General features: G+C 52.6%; 1 non-coding gene and 3 pseudogenes across 1 annotated transcript; all 4 read right to left on the bottom strand.

Moving 5' to 3' along the window:
• Window positions 1-194: 194 nt before the first annotated feature.
• LOC144674037 (U2 spliceosomal RNA) lies at window positions 195-376 on the bottom strand. Its single transcript, XR_013574460.1, has one exon. It is a non-coding gene; the product is annotated as a U2 spliceosomal RNA (small nuclear RNA).
• A 3,348-nt stretch (window positions 377-3,724) lies between these two features.
• On the bottom strand, window positions 3,725-3,901 carry LOC144674029 (U2 spliceosomal RNA; annotated as a pseudogene).
• Window positions 3,902-7,253: 3,352 nt separating this feature from the next.
• LOC144674045 (U2 spliceosomal RNA) lies at window positions 7,254-7,427 on the bottom strand (annotated as a pseudogene).
• A 3,348-nt stretch (window positions 7,428-10,775) lies between these two features.
• LOC144674028 (U2 spliceosomal RNA) lies at window positions 10,776-10,955 on the bottom strand (annotated as a pseudogene).
• Between the last annotated feature and the right edge of the window lie 1,232 nt (window positions 10,956-12,187).

The following is a 12,187-nucleotide window of genomic DNA, read 5'->3' as shown; positions in this document are numbered from 1 at the left end:
CTGCCGGCGAGTGTTGGGTGAGAGTGCGTGTTTTTTGTGTGTAGCTGCTGCGGGTGAGTGAGTGAGAGAGAGAGAGAGAGAGAGAGAGAGAGAAAGAAAGAAAGTTGGATTTTGGAACATGTACATGTTGAGAAGTAAAGAAAGCAGATGTTTGTAAGAAAACTATTTTTAGCATTGAAAATCCCCTGGAAAGGGGAGGGTGCACCGTTCCCAGAGATACTGCAATACCGGGTCGATGCGTGGAGTGGACGGAGCAAGCCCCTATTCCATCTCCCTGCTCCAAAAATCAATTTAATATATGGTCCCCAGATAAGGGACGTATCAGATATTAAACTGATAAGAACAGATTTTTTTTTTTTTTTTTTTGTAAAAATATACTTTATTCATAAAATATCTTCAATCACATTCCAAACCATTTCAAAAACAACATTACAAGGGTACAATCCAGGTTAAACTTTTACAAAATGTATCACCAGGTGCATCAGTACAAACAATATTACAATCATTTACAGCCTTTCATTTTGATCTGTACAGCCCGAGGGGCTCTAAACAGTTCCCAGTCTCTCGGTGCGCTGTGGTAGAAAGGTCTTAGACAGCGACCCTTCCCCATTGCGCCTTTGCGGCAGCTGCCCCAAGCTTTAGTGCGTCCCTCAGCACGTAGTCCTGGACTTTGGATTGTGCCAGTCCGCAACAATCGGTCGGGGACAACTCTTTGTGCTGGAAGACCAACAAGTTTCGGGCAGACCAAAGCGCCTCGTTCACCGAGTTGATGATCCTCCAGCTGCAGTTGATGTTTGTCTCGGTGTGTGTCCCTGGGAACAGCCCGTAGAGCACAGAGTCCTGTGTCACAGAACTGCTCGGGATGAACCTCGACAGCAACCACTGCATCTCTCTCCAGACTTTCTTTGCAAAGGCACAATCCACAAGGAGGTGGACAACGGTCTCTTCCCCACCACAGCCACCTCGAGGGCAACGTGCAGAGGGGGTGAGCTTCCTGGCGTGTAGGAAGGATCTGACGGGGAGGGCCTTTCTCACCACCAGCCAAGCTACGTCTTGGTGCTTGTTGGAAAGTTCTGGCGATGAGGCATTCTGCCAAATGACTTTGACAGTCTGCTCGGGGAACCATCCCACAGGGTCCACCCTCTCCTTATCCCTCAGGGCCTCTAGGACGTTACGTGCTGACCACTGCCTGATGGACTTGTGGTCAAAGGTGTTTTTCTGCATCAATTTTTCCACCAGGGACAGGTGGTACGGCACGGTCCAACTACTTGGAGCGTTCCGCGGCAGCGTGGCCAGACCCATCCTTCGCAACACCGGGGACAGGTAGAACATCAGCACGTAGTGACACTTGGTGTTTGCGTACTGAGGGTCTACGCACCGCTTGATGCAGCCGCACACAAAGGTGGCCATCAGTATGAGGGCGATGTTGGGCACGTTTTTTCCCCCTTTATCTAGAGGCTTGTACATCGCGTCCCTGCGGACACAATCCATTTTCGACCTCCAGATAAAGCGGAAGATGGCTCGAGTTATCGCCGTCGCGCAGGAGTCTGGAATGGGCCAGACCTGCGCCACGTACAGCAACAGCGAGAGTACCTCACACCTGATGACCAGGTTCTTACCCGCAATGGAGAGGGAGCGTCGATCCCACATGCCCAGTTTCCTCTTCACCATAGCCACTCGCTCCTTCCAGTTTCTAACGCATGCCCCGGTCCCTCCGAATCATATCCCCAGCACCTTCAGGCCGTCAGCCCTGACAGTGAAGGGGACAAAGGATCGGTCAGCCCAGTTCCCAAAGAACATGGCCTCGCTCTTCCCACGATTTACCTTGGCTCCCGAGGCCAGTTCGAACTGGTCGCAGATGTGCATCAGTCTGCGCACCGACAGCGGATCCGAGCAGAAGACGGCGACGTCGTCCATGTACAGGGAGGCTTTTACCTGAGTGCCTCCACTGCCTGGGATCGTCACTCCTCTTATGCCCGGATCCTTCCTGATGGACTCGGCAAAGGGTTCTATGCAACACACGAAAAGGACAGGCGAGAGAGGACAGCCCTGCCTGACTCCAGATTTAATCGGAAAGCTATCTGTTTCCCACCCATTGATTGAGACTGCGCTACTGATGTTAGTGTAGAGCAGTTGGATCCAATTTCGAATTCCCTCCCCAAACCCCATTTTGGAGAGCACATCCCCCATGTAGGTGTGCGATATTCTGTCAAAGGCCTTCTCCTGATCCAAGCTGATGAGGCAGGTATCCACACCCCTGTCCTGTACATAGGCAATCGTATCCCTGAGCAGCGCCAGGCTGTCAGAGATCTTCCTGCCTGGCACAGAGCAGGTCTGGTCAGGGTGAATCACCAATTCCAGAGCGGATTTGACCCGGTTGGCGATGACCTTGGACAGAATCTTATAGTCCAAATTCAACAGTGAAATGGGTCGCCAATTTCTAATTTCCTCCCTTTCCCCCTTGTGCTTGTAGATGAGGGTGATGATGCCTTTCCTCATGGATTCTGACATACTACCGGCCAGGAGCATACTCTCGTACACTCCTAGCAGGTCTGGCCCGATCAAGTCCCACAGAGCCCAATACAACTGCGTCGGCAAGCCGTCGCTTCCGGGGGTTTTACTCTTCTCGAAGGACTCGAGGGCCTTAGTCAGTTCGTCAGGAGTTAGCGGTTTGTCCAGGCTCTCCCGCGTACTGTGGTCTAAGACCTCCGTGATAGAGGACAGGAAGGACTGGGAGGCCGTGCTGTCCGTGGGCTTCACGTCATACAGTCCGGCATAAAAGGATTTGCTGATCCTCACAATGTCGGACCGTGATGACTTTACTGAGCCGTCTTCTTCCTTCAGGCTGCTGATCACAGAGCGCTCTCTGTGTACCTTTTGGAAGAAGAAACGTGAGCACGTCTCATCCTGCTCCATGGAGCGGACTCTGGAACGGAAGATGATCTTGGAGGCCTCCGAGGCAAAGTGCGAGGCTTGCTGGCCCTTCACCTCTTGGAGCTCCTCCTTGACATCGACCCCCATCGACTGCAGCCGCAGCAGATTCTGCATCTTTATCTGGAGTCGGGACATTTCCCTCTGTTCCTTTCTAGCTTTCTGGGTGCCTTTGAGGATGAAAAACCTCTTGATGCTTCCCTTGATCGCTTCCCACCAGTGTGTCAGGGACTCAAAGAGGGGTTTCACGGTTCTCCAACCTTTGTAATCCCTCTTGAGCTCCTCAATGTTCTCTGGGGTCAGCAGTTGCACATTTAGCTTCCATGCCCCCCTGCCCACCCTCAGGTCCTTCTCCAAGTGGCAGTCCGCCAGTAGGAGGCAGTGGTCAGAGAAGAACACCGGCTTGACCTCGGTGGATCTGACTGTGAATGCACGGGACACAAACAGGAAGTCTATCCTGGAACGAATGGACCCGTCTGGCCGCGACCAGGTGTATCTACGCTGCGCTCCGTCTGCAGGGTTGCTGAAGACGTCGTGCAGCTTGGCATCCTTAACTGTTTCCATCAGGGATCTGGACGTAGCGTCCAATCTGCTGCCGGCCCTGCCGGCGAGTGTTGGGTGAGAGTGCGTGTTTTTTGTGTGTAGCTGCTGCGGGTGAGTGAGTGAGAGAGAGAGAGAGAGAGAGAGAGAGAAAGAAAGAAAGTTGGATTTTGGAACATGTACATGTTGAGAAGTAAAGAAAGCAGATGTTTGTAAGAAAACTATTTTTAGCATTGAAAATCCCCTGGAAAGGGGAGGGTGCACCGTTCCCAGAGATACTGCAATACCGGGTCGATGCGTGGAGTGGACGGAGCAAGCCCCTATTCCATCTCCCTGCTCCAAAAATCAATTTAATATATGGTCCCCAGATAAGGGACGTATCAGATATTAAACTGATAAGAACAGATTTTTTTTTTTTTTGTAAAAATATACTTTATTCATAAAATATCTTCAATCACATTCCAAACCATTTCAAAAACAACATTACAAGGGTACAATCCAGGTTAAACTTTTACAAAATGTATCACCAGGTGCATCAGTACAAACAATATTACAGTCATTTACAGCCTTTCATTTTGATCTGTACAGCCCGAGGGGCTCTAAACAGTTCCCAGTCTCTCGGTGCGCTGTGGTAGAAAGGTCTTAGACAGCGACCCTTCCCCATTGCGCCTTTGCGGCAGCTGCCCCAAGCTTTAGTGCGTCCCTCAGCACGTAGTCCTGGACTTTGGATTGTGCCAGTCCGCAACAATCGGTCGGGGACAACTCTTTGTGCTGGAAGACCAACAAGTTTCGGGCAGACCAAAGCGCCTCTTTCACCGAGTTGATGATCCTCCAGCTGCAGTCGATGTTTGTCTCGGTGTGTGTCCCTGGGAACAGCCCGTAGAGCACAGAGTCCTGTCTCACAGAACTGCTCGGGATGAACCTCGACAGCAACCACTGCATCTCTCTCCAGACTTTCTTTGCAAAGGCACAATCCACAAGGAGGTGGACAACGGTCTCTTCCCCACCACAGCCGCCTCGAGGGCAACGTGCAGAGGGGGTGAGCTTCCTGGCGTGTAGGAAGGATCTGACGGGGAGGGCCTTTCTCACCACCAGCCAAGCTACGTCTTGGTGCTTGTTGGAAAGTTCTGGCGATGAGGCATTCTGCCAAATGACTTTGACAGTCTGCTCGGGGAACCATCCCACAGGGTCCACCCTCTCCTTATCCCTCAGGGCCTCTAGGACGTTACGTGCTGACCACTGCCTGATGGACTTGTGGTCAAAGGTGTTTTTCTGCATCAATTTTTCCACCAGGGACAGGTGGTACGGCGCGGTCCAACTACTTGGAGCGTTCCGCGGCAGCGTGGCCAGACCCATCCTTCGCAACACCGGGGACAGGTAGAACCTCAGCACGTAGTGACACTTGGTGTTTGCGTACTGAGGGTCTACGCACCGCTTGATGCAGCCGCACACAAAGGTGGCCATCAGTATGAGGGCGATGTTGGGCACGTTTTTTCCCCCTTTATCTAGAGGCTTGTACATCGCGTCCCTGCGGACACGATCCATTTTCGACCTCCAGATAAAGCGGAAGATGGCTCGAGTTATCGCCGTCGCGCAGGAGTCTGGAATGGGCCAGACCTGCGCCACGTACAGCAACAGCGAGAGTACCTCACACCTGATGACCAGGTTCTTACCCGCAACGGAGAGGGAGCGTCGATCCCACATGCCCAGTTTCCTCTTCACCATAGCCACTCGCTCCTTCCAGTTTCTAACGCATGCCCCGGTCCCTCCGAACCATATCCCCAGCACCTTCAGGCCGTCAGCCCTGACAGTGAAGGGGACAAAGGATCGGTCAGCCCAGTTCCCAAAGAACATGGCCTCGCTCTTCCCACGATTTACCTTGGCTCCCGAGGCCAGTTCGAACTGGTCGCAGATGTGCATCAGTCTGCGCACCGACAGCGGATCCGAGCAGAAGACGGCGACGTCGTCCATGTACAGGGAGGCTTTTACCTGAGTGCCTCCACTGCCTGGGATCGTCACTCCTCTTATGCCCGGATCCTTCCTGATGGACTCGGCAAAGGGTTCTATGCAACACACGAAAAGGACAGGCGAGAGAGGACAGCCCTGCCTGACTCCAGATTTGATCGGGAAGCTATCTGTTTCCCACCCAATGATTGACACTGCGCTACTGATGTTAGTGTAGAGCAGTTGGATCCAATTTCGAATTCCCTCCCCAAACCCCATTTTGGAGAGCACATCCCCCATGTAGGTGTGCGATATTCTGTCAAAGGCCTTCTCCTGATCCAAGCTGATGAGGCAGGTATCCACACCCCTGTCCTGTACATAGGCAATCGTATCCCTGAGCAGCGCCAGGCTGTCAGAGATCTTCCTGCCTGGCACAGAGCAGGTCTGGTCAGGGTGAATCACCAATTCCAGAGCGGATTTGACCCGATTGGCGATGACCTTGGACAGAATCTTATAGTCCACATTCAACAGTGAAATGGGTCGCCAATTTCTAATTTCCTCCCTTTCCCCCTTGTGCTTGTAGATGAGGGTGATGATGCCTTTCCTCATGGATTCTGACATACTACCGGCCAGGAGCATACTCTCGTACACTCCTAGCAGGTCTGGCCCGATCAAGTCCCACAGAGCCCAATACAACTCCGCCGGCAAGCCGTCGCTTCCGGGGGTTTTACTCTTCTCGAAGGACTCGAGGGCCTTAGTCAGTTCGTCAGGAGTTAGCGGTTTGTCCAGGCTCTCCCGCGTACTGTGGTCTAAGACCTCCGTGATAGAGGACAGGAAGGACTGGGAGGCCGTGCTGTCCGTGGGCTTCACGTCATACAATCCGGCATAAAAGGATTTGCTGATCCTCAGAATGTCGGACCGTGATGACTTTACTGAGCCGTCTTCTTCCTTCAGGCTGCTGATCACAGAGCGCTCTCTGTGTACCTTTTGGAAGAAGAAACGTGAGCACGTCTCATCCTGCTCCACGGAGCGGACTCTGGAACGGAAGATGATCTTGGAGGCCTCCGAGGCAAAGTGCGAGGCTTGCTGGCCCTTCACCTCTTGGAGCTCCTCCTTGACATCGACCCCCATCGACTGCAGCCGCAGCAGATTCTGCATCTTTTTCTGGAGTCGGGACATTTCCCTCTGTTCCTTTCTAGCTTTCTGGGTGCCTTTGAGGATGAAAAACCTCTTGATGTTTCCCTTGATCGCTTCCCACCAGTGTGTCAGGGACTCAAAGAGGGGTTTCACGGTTCTCCAACCTTTGTAATCCCTCTTGAGCTCCTCAATGTTCTCTGGGGTCAGCAGTTGCACATTTAGCTTCCATGCCCCCCTGCCCACCCTCAGGTCCTTCTCCAAGTGGCAGTCCGCCAGTAGGAGGCAGTGGTCAGAGAAGAACACCGGCTTGACCTCGGTGGATCTGACTGTGAATGCACGGGACACAAACAGGAAGTCTATCCTGGAACGAATGGACCCGTCTGGCCGCGACCAGGTGTATCTACGCTGCGCTCCGTCTGCAGGGTTGCTGAAGACGTCGTGCAGCTTGGCATCCTTAACTGTTTCCATCAGGGATCTGGACGTAGCGTCCAATCTGCTGCCGGCCCTGCCGGCGAGTGTTGGGTGAGAGTGCGTGTTTTTTGTGTGTAGCTGCTGCGGGTGAGTGAGTGAGAGAGAGAGAGAGAGAGAGAGAGAGAGAGAAAGAAAGAAAGTTGGATTTTGGAACATGTACATGTTGAGAAGTAAAGAAAGCAGATGTTTGTAAGAAAACTATTTTTAGCATTGAAAATCCCCTGGAAAGGGGAGGGTGCACCGTTCCCAGAGATACTGCAATACCGGGTCGATGCGTGGAGTGGACGGAGCAAGCCCCTATTCCATCTCCCTGCTCAAAAATCAATTTAATATATGGTCCCCAGATAAGGGACGTATCAGATATTAAACTGATAAGAACAGGTTGTTTTTTTTTGTAAAAATATACTTTATTCATAAAATATCTTCAATCACATTCCAAACCATTTCAAAAACAACATTACAAGGGTACAATCCAGGTTAAACTTTTACAAAATGTATCACCAGGTGCATCAGTACAAACAATATTACAGTCATTTACAGCCTTTCATTTTGATCTGTACAGCCCGAGGGGCTCTAAACAGTTCCCAGTCTCTCGGTGCGCTGTGGTAGAAAGGTCTTAGACAGCGACCCTTCCCCATTGCGCCTTTGCGGCAGCTGCCCCAAGCTTTAGTGCGTCCCTCAGCACGTAGTCCTGGACTTTGGATTGTGCCAGTCCGCAACAATCGGTCGGGGACAACTCTTTGTGCTGGAAGACCAACAAGTTTCGGGCAGACCAAAGCGCCTCTTTCACCGAGTTGATGATCCTCCAGCTGCAGTCGATGTTTGTCTCGGTGTGTGTCCCTGGGAACAGCCCGTAGAGCACAGAGTCCTGTCTCACAGAACTGCTCGGGATGAACCTCGACAGCAACCACTGCATCTCTCTCCAGACTTTCTTTGCAAAGGCACAATCCACAAGGAGGTGGACAACGGTCTCTTCCCCACCACAGCCACCTCGAGGGCAACGTGCAGAGGGGGTGAGCTTCCTGGCGTGTAGGAAGGATCTGACGGGGAGGGCCTTTCTCACCACCAGCCAAGCTACGTCTTGGTGCTTGTTGGAAAGTTCTGGCGATGAGGCATTCTGCCAAATGACTTTGACAGTCTGCTCGGGGAACCATCCCACAGGGTCCACCCTCTCCTTATCCCTCAGGGCCTCTAGGACGTTACGTGCTGACCACTGCCTGATGGACTTGTGGTCAAAGGTGTTTTTCTGCATCAATTTTTCCACCAGGGACAGGTGGTACGGCGCGGTCCAACTACTTGGAGCGTTCCGCGGCAGCGTGGCCAGACCCATCCTTCGCAACACCGGGGACAGGTAGAACCTCAGCACGTAGTGACACTTGGTGTTTGCGTACTGAGGGTCTACGCACCGCTTGATGCAGCCGCACACAAAGGTGGCCATCAGTATGAGGGCGATGTTGGGCACGTTTTTTCCCCCTTTATCTAGAGGCTTGTACATCGCGTCCCTGCGGACACGATCCATTTTCGACCTCCAGATAAAGCGGAAGATGGCTCGAGTTATCGCCGTCGCGCAGGAGTCTGGAATGGGCCAGACCTGCGCCACGCACAGCAACAGCGAGAGTACCTCACACCTGATGACCAGGTTCTTACCCGCAACGGAGAGGGAGCGTCGATCCCACATGCCCAGTTTCCTCTTCACCATAGCCACTCGCTCCTTCCAGTTTCTAACGCATGCCCCGGTCCCTCCGAACCATATCCCCAGCACCTTCAGGCCGTCAGCCCTGACAGTGAAGGGGACAAAGGATCGGTCAGCCCAGTTCCCAAAGAACATGGCCTCGCTCTTCCCACGATTTACCTTGGCTCCCGAGGCCAGTTCGAACTGGTCGCAGATGTGCATCAGTCTGCGCACCGACAGCGGATCCGAGCAGAAGACGGCGACGTCGTCCATGTACAGGGAGGCTTTTACCTGAGTGCCTCCACTGCCTGGGATCGTCACTCCTCTTATGCCCGGATCCTTCCTGATGGACTCGGCAAAGGGTTCTATGCAACACACGAAAAGGACAGGCGAGAGAGGACAGCCCTGCCTGACTCCAGATTTGATCGGGAAGCTATCTGTTTCCCACCCATTGATTGAGACTGCGCTACTGATGTTAGTGTAGAGCAGTTGGATCCAATTTCGAATTCCCTCCCCAAACCCCATTTTGGAGAGCACATCCCCCATGTAGGTGTGCGATATTCTGTCAAAGGCCTTCTCCTGATCCAAGCTGATGAGGCAGGTATCCACACCCCTGTCCTGTACATAGGCAATCGTATCCCTGAGCAGCGCCAGGCTGTCAGAGATCTTCCTGCCTGGCACAGAGCAGGTCTGGTCAGGGTGAATCACCAATTCCAGAGCGGATTTGACCCGATTGGCGATGACCTTGGACAGAATCTTATAGTCCACATTCAACAGTGAAATGGGTCGCCAATTTCTAATTTCCTCCCTTTCCCCCTTGTGCTTGTAGATGAGGGTGATGATGCCTTTCCTCATGGATTCTGACATACTACCGGCCAGGAGCATTCTCTCGTACACTCCTAGCAGGTCTGGCCCGATCAAGTCCCACAGAGCCCAATACAACTCCGCCGGCAAGCCGTCGCTTCCGGGGGTTTTATTCTTCTCGAAGGACTCGAGGGCCTTAGTCAGTTCGTCAGGAGTTAGCGGTTTGTCCAGGCTCTCCCGCGTACTGTGGTCTAAGACCTCCGTGATAGAGGACAGGAAGGACTGGGAGGCCGTGCTGTCCGTGGGCTTCACGTCATACAATCCGGCATAAAAGGATTTGCTGATCCTCAGAATGTCGGACCGTGATGACTTTACTGAGCCGTCTTCTTCCTTCAGGCTGCTGATCACAGAGCGCTCTCTGTGTACCTTTTGGAAGAAGAAACGTGAGCACGTCTCATCCTGCTCCACGGAGCGGACTCTGGAACGGAAGATGATCTTGGAGGCCTCCGAGGCAAAGTGCGAGGCTTGCTGGCCCTTCACCTCTTGGAGCTCCTCCTTGACATCGACCCCCATCGACTGCAGCCGCAGCAGATTCTGCATCTTTTTCTGGAGTCGGGACATTTCCCTCTGTTCCTTTCTAGCTTTCTGGGTGCCTTTGAGGATGAAAAACCTCTTGATGCTTCCCTTGGTCACTTCCCACCAGTGTGTCAGGGACTCAAAGAGGGGTTTCACGGTTCTCCAACCTTTGTAATCCCTCTTGAGCTCCTCAATGTTCTCTGGGGTCAGCAGTTGCACATTTAGCTTCCATGCCCCCCTGCCCACCCTCAGGTCTTCCTCCAAGTGGCAGTCCGCCAGTAGGAGGCAGTGGTCAGAGAAGAACACCGGCTTGACCTCGGTGGATCTGACTGTGAATGCACGGGACACAAACAGGAAGTCTATCCTGGAACGAATGGACCCGTCTGGCCGCGACCAGGTGTATCTACGCTGCGCTCCGTCTGCAGGGTTGCTGAAGACGTCGTGCAGCTTGGCATCCTTAACTGTTTCCATCAGGGATCTGGACGTAGCGTCCAATCTGCTGCCGGCCCTGCCGGCGAGTGTTGGGTGAGAGTGCGTGTTTTTTGTGTGTAGCTGCTGCGGGTGAGTGAGTGAGAGAGAGAGAGAGAGAGAGAGAGAGAAAGAAAGAAAGTTGGATTTTGGAACATGTACATGTTGAGAAGTAAAGAAAGCAGATGTTTGTAAGAAAACTATTTTTAGCATTGAAAATCCCCTGGAAAGGGGAGGGTGCACCGTTCCCAGAGATACTGCAATACCGGGTCGATGCGTGGAGTGGACGGAGCAAGCCCCTATTCCATCTCCCTGCTCCAAAAATCAATTTAATATATGGTCCCCAGATAAGGGACGTATCAGATATTAAACTGATAAGAACAGATTTTTTTTTTTTTTTTTGTAAAAATATACTTTATTCATAAAATATCTTCAATCACATTCCAAACCATTTCAAAAACAACATTACAAGGGTACAATCCAGGTTAAACTTTTACAAAATGTATCACCAGGTGCATCAGTACAAACAATATTACAATCATTTACAGCCTTTCATTTTGATCTGTACAGCCCGAGGGGCTCTAAACAGTTCCCAGTCTCTCGGTGCGCTGTGGTAGAAAGGTCTTAGACAGCGACCCTTCCCCATTGCGCCTTTGCGGCAGCTGCCCCAAGCTTTAGTGCGTCCCTCAGCACGTAGTCCTGGACTTTGGATTGTGCCAGTCCGCAACAATCGGTCGGGGACAACTCTTTGTGCTGGAAGACCAACAAGTTTCGGGCAGACCAAAGCGCCTCGTTCACCGAGTTGATGATCCTCCAGCTGCAGTTGATGTTTGTCTCGGTGTGTGTCCCTGGGAACAGCCCGTAGAGCACAGAGTCCTGTGTCACAGAACTGCTCGGGATGAACCTCGACAGCAACCACTGCATCTCTCTCCAGACTTTCTTTGCAAAGGCACAATCCACAAGGAGGTGGACAACGGTCTCTTCCCCACCACAGCCACCTCGAGGGCAACGTGCAGAGGGGGTGAGCTTCCTGGCGTGTAGGAAGGATCTGACGGGGAGGGCCTTTCTCACCACCAGCCAAGCTACGTCTTGGTGCTTGTTGGAAAGTTCTGGCGATGAGGCATTCTGCCAAATGACTTTGACAGTCTGCTCGGGGAACCATCCCACAGGGTCCACCCTCTCCTTATCCCTCAGGGCCTCTAGGACGTTACGTGCTGACCACTGCCTGATGGACTTGTGGTCAAAGGTGTTTTTCTGCATCAATTTTTCCACCAGGGACAGGTGGTACGGCACGGTCCAACTACTTGGAGCGTTCCGCGGCAGCGTGGCCAGACCCATCCTTCGCAACACCGGGGACAGGTAGAACCTCAGCACGTAGTGACACTTGGTGTTTGCGTACTGAGGGTCTACGCACCGCTTGATGCAGCCGCACACAAAGGTGGCCATCAGTATGAGGGCGATGTTGGGCACGTTTTTTCCCCCTTTATCTAGAGGCTTGTACATCGCGTCCCTGCGGACCCGATCCATTTTCGACCTCCAGATAAAGCGGAAGATGGCTCGAGTTATCGCCGTCGCGCAGGAGTCTGGAATGGGCCAGACCTGCGCCACGTACAGCAACAGCGAGAGTACCTCACACCTGATGAC

The sequence above is a fragment of the Cetorhinus maximus genome, unplaced genomic scaffold, assembly GCF_964194155.1.
Source record: "Cetorhinus maximus unplaced genomic scaffold, sCetMax3.hap1.1 HAP1_SCAFFOLD_540, whole genome shotgun sequence".
NCBI classification, from domain to species: Eukaryota; Metazoa; Chordata; class Chondrichthyes; order Lamniformes; family Cetorhinidae; genus Cetorhinus; species Cetorhinus maximus.
The sequence above is the reverse complement of the archived record's forward strand: the minus strand, read 5'-3'. Positions and strand labels throughout refer to the sequence as shown.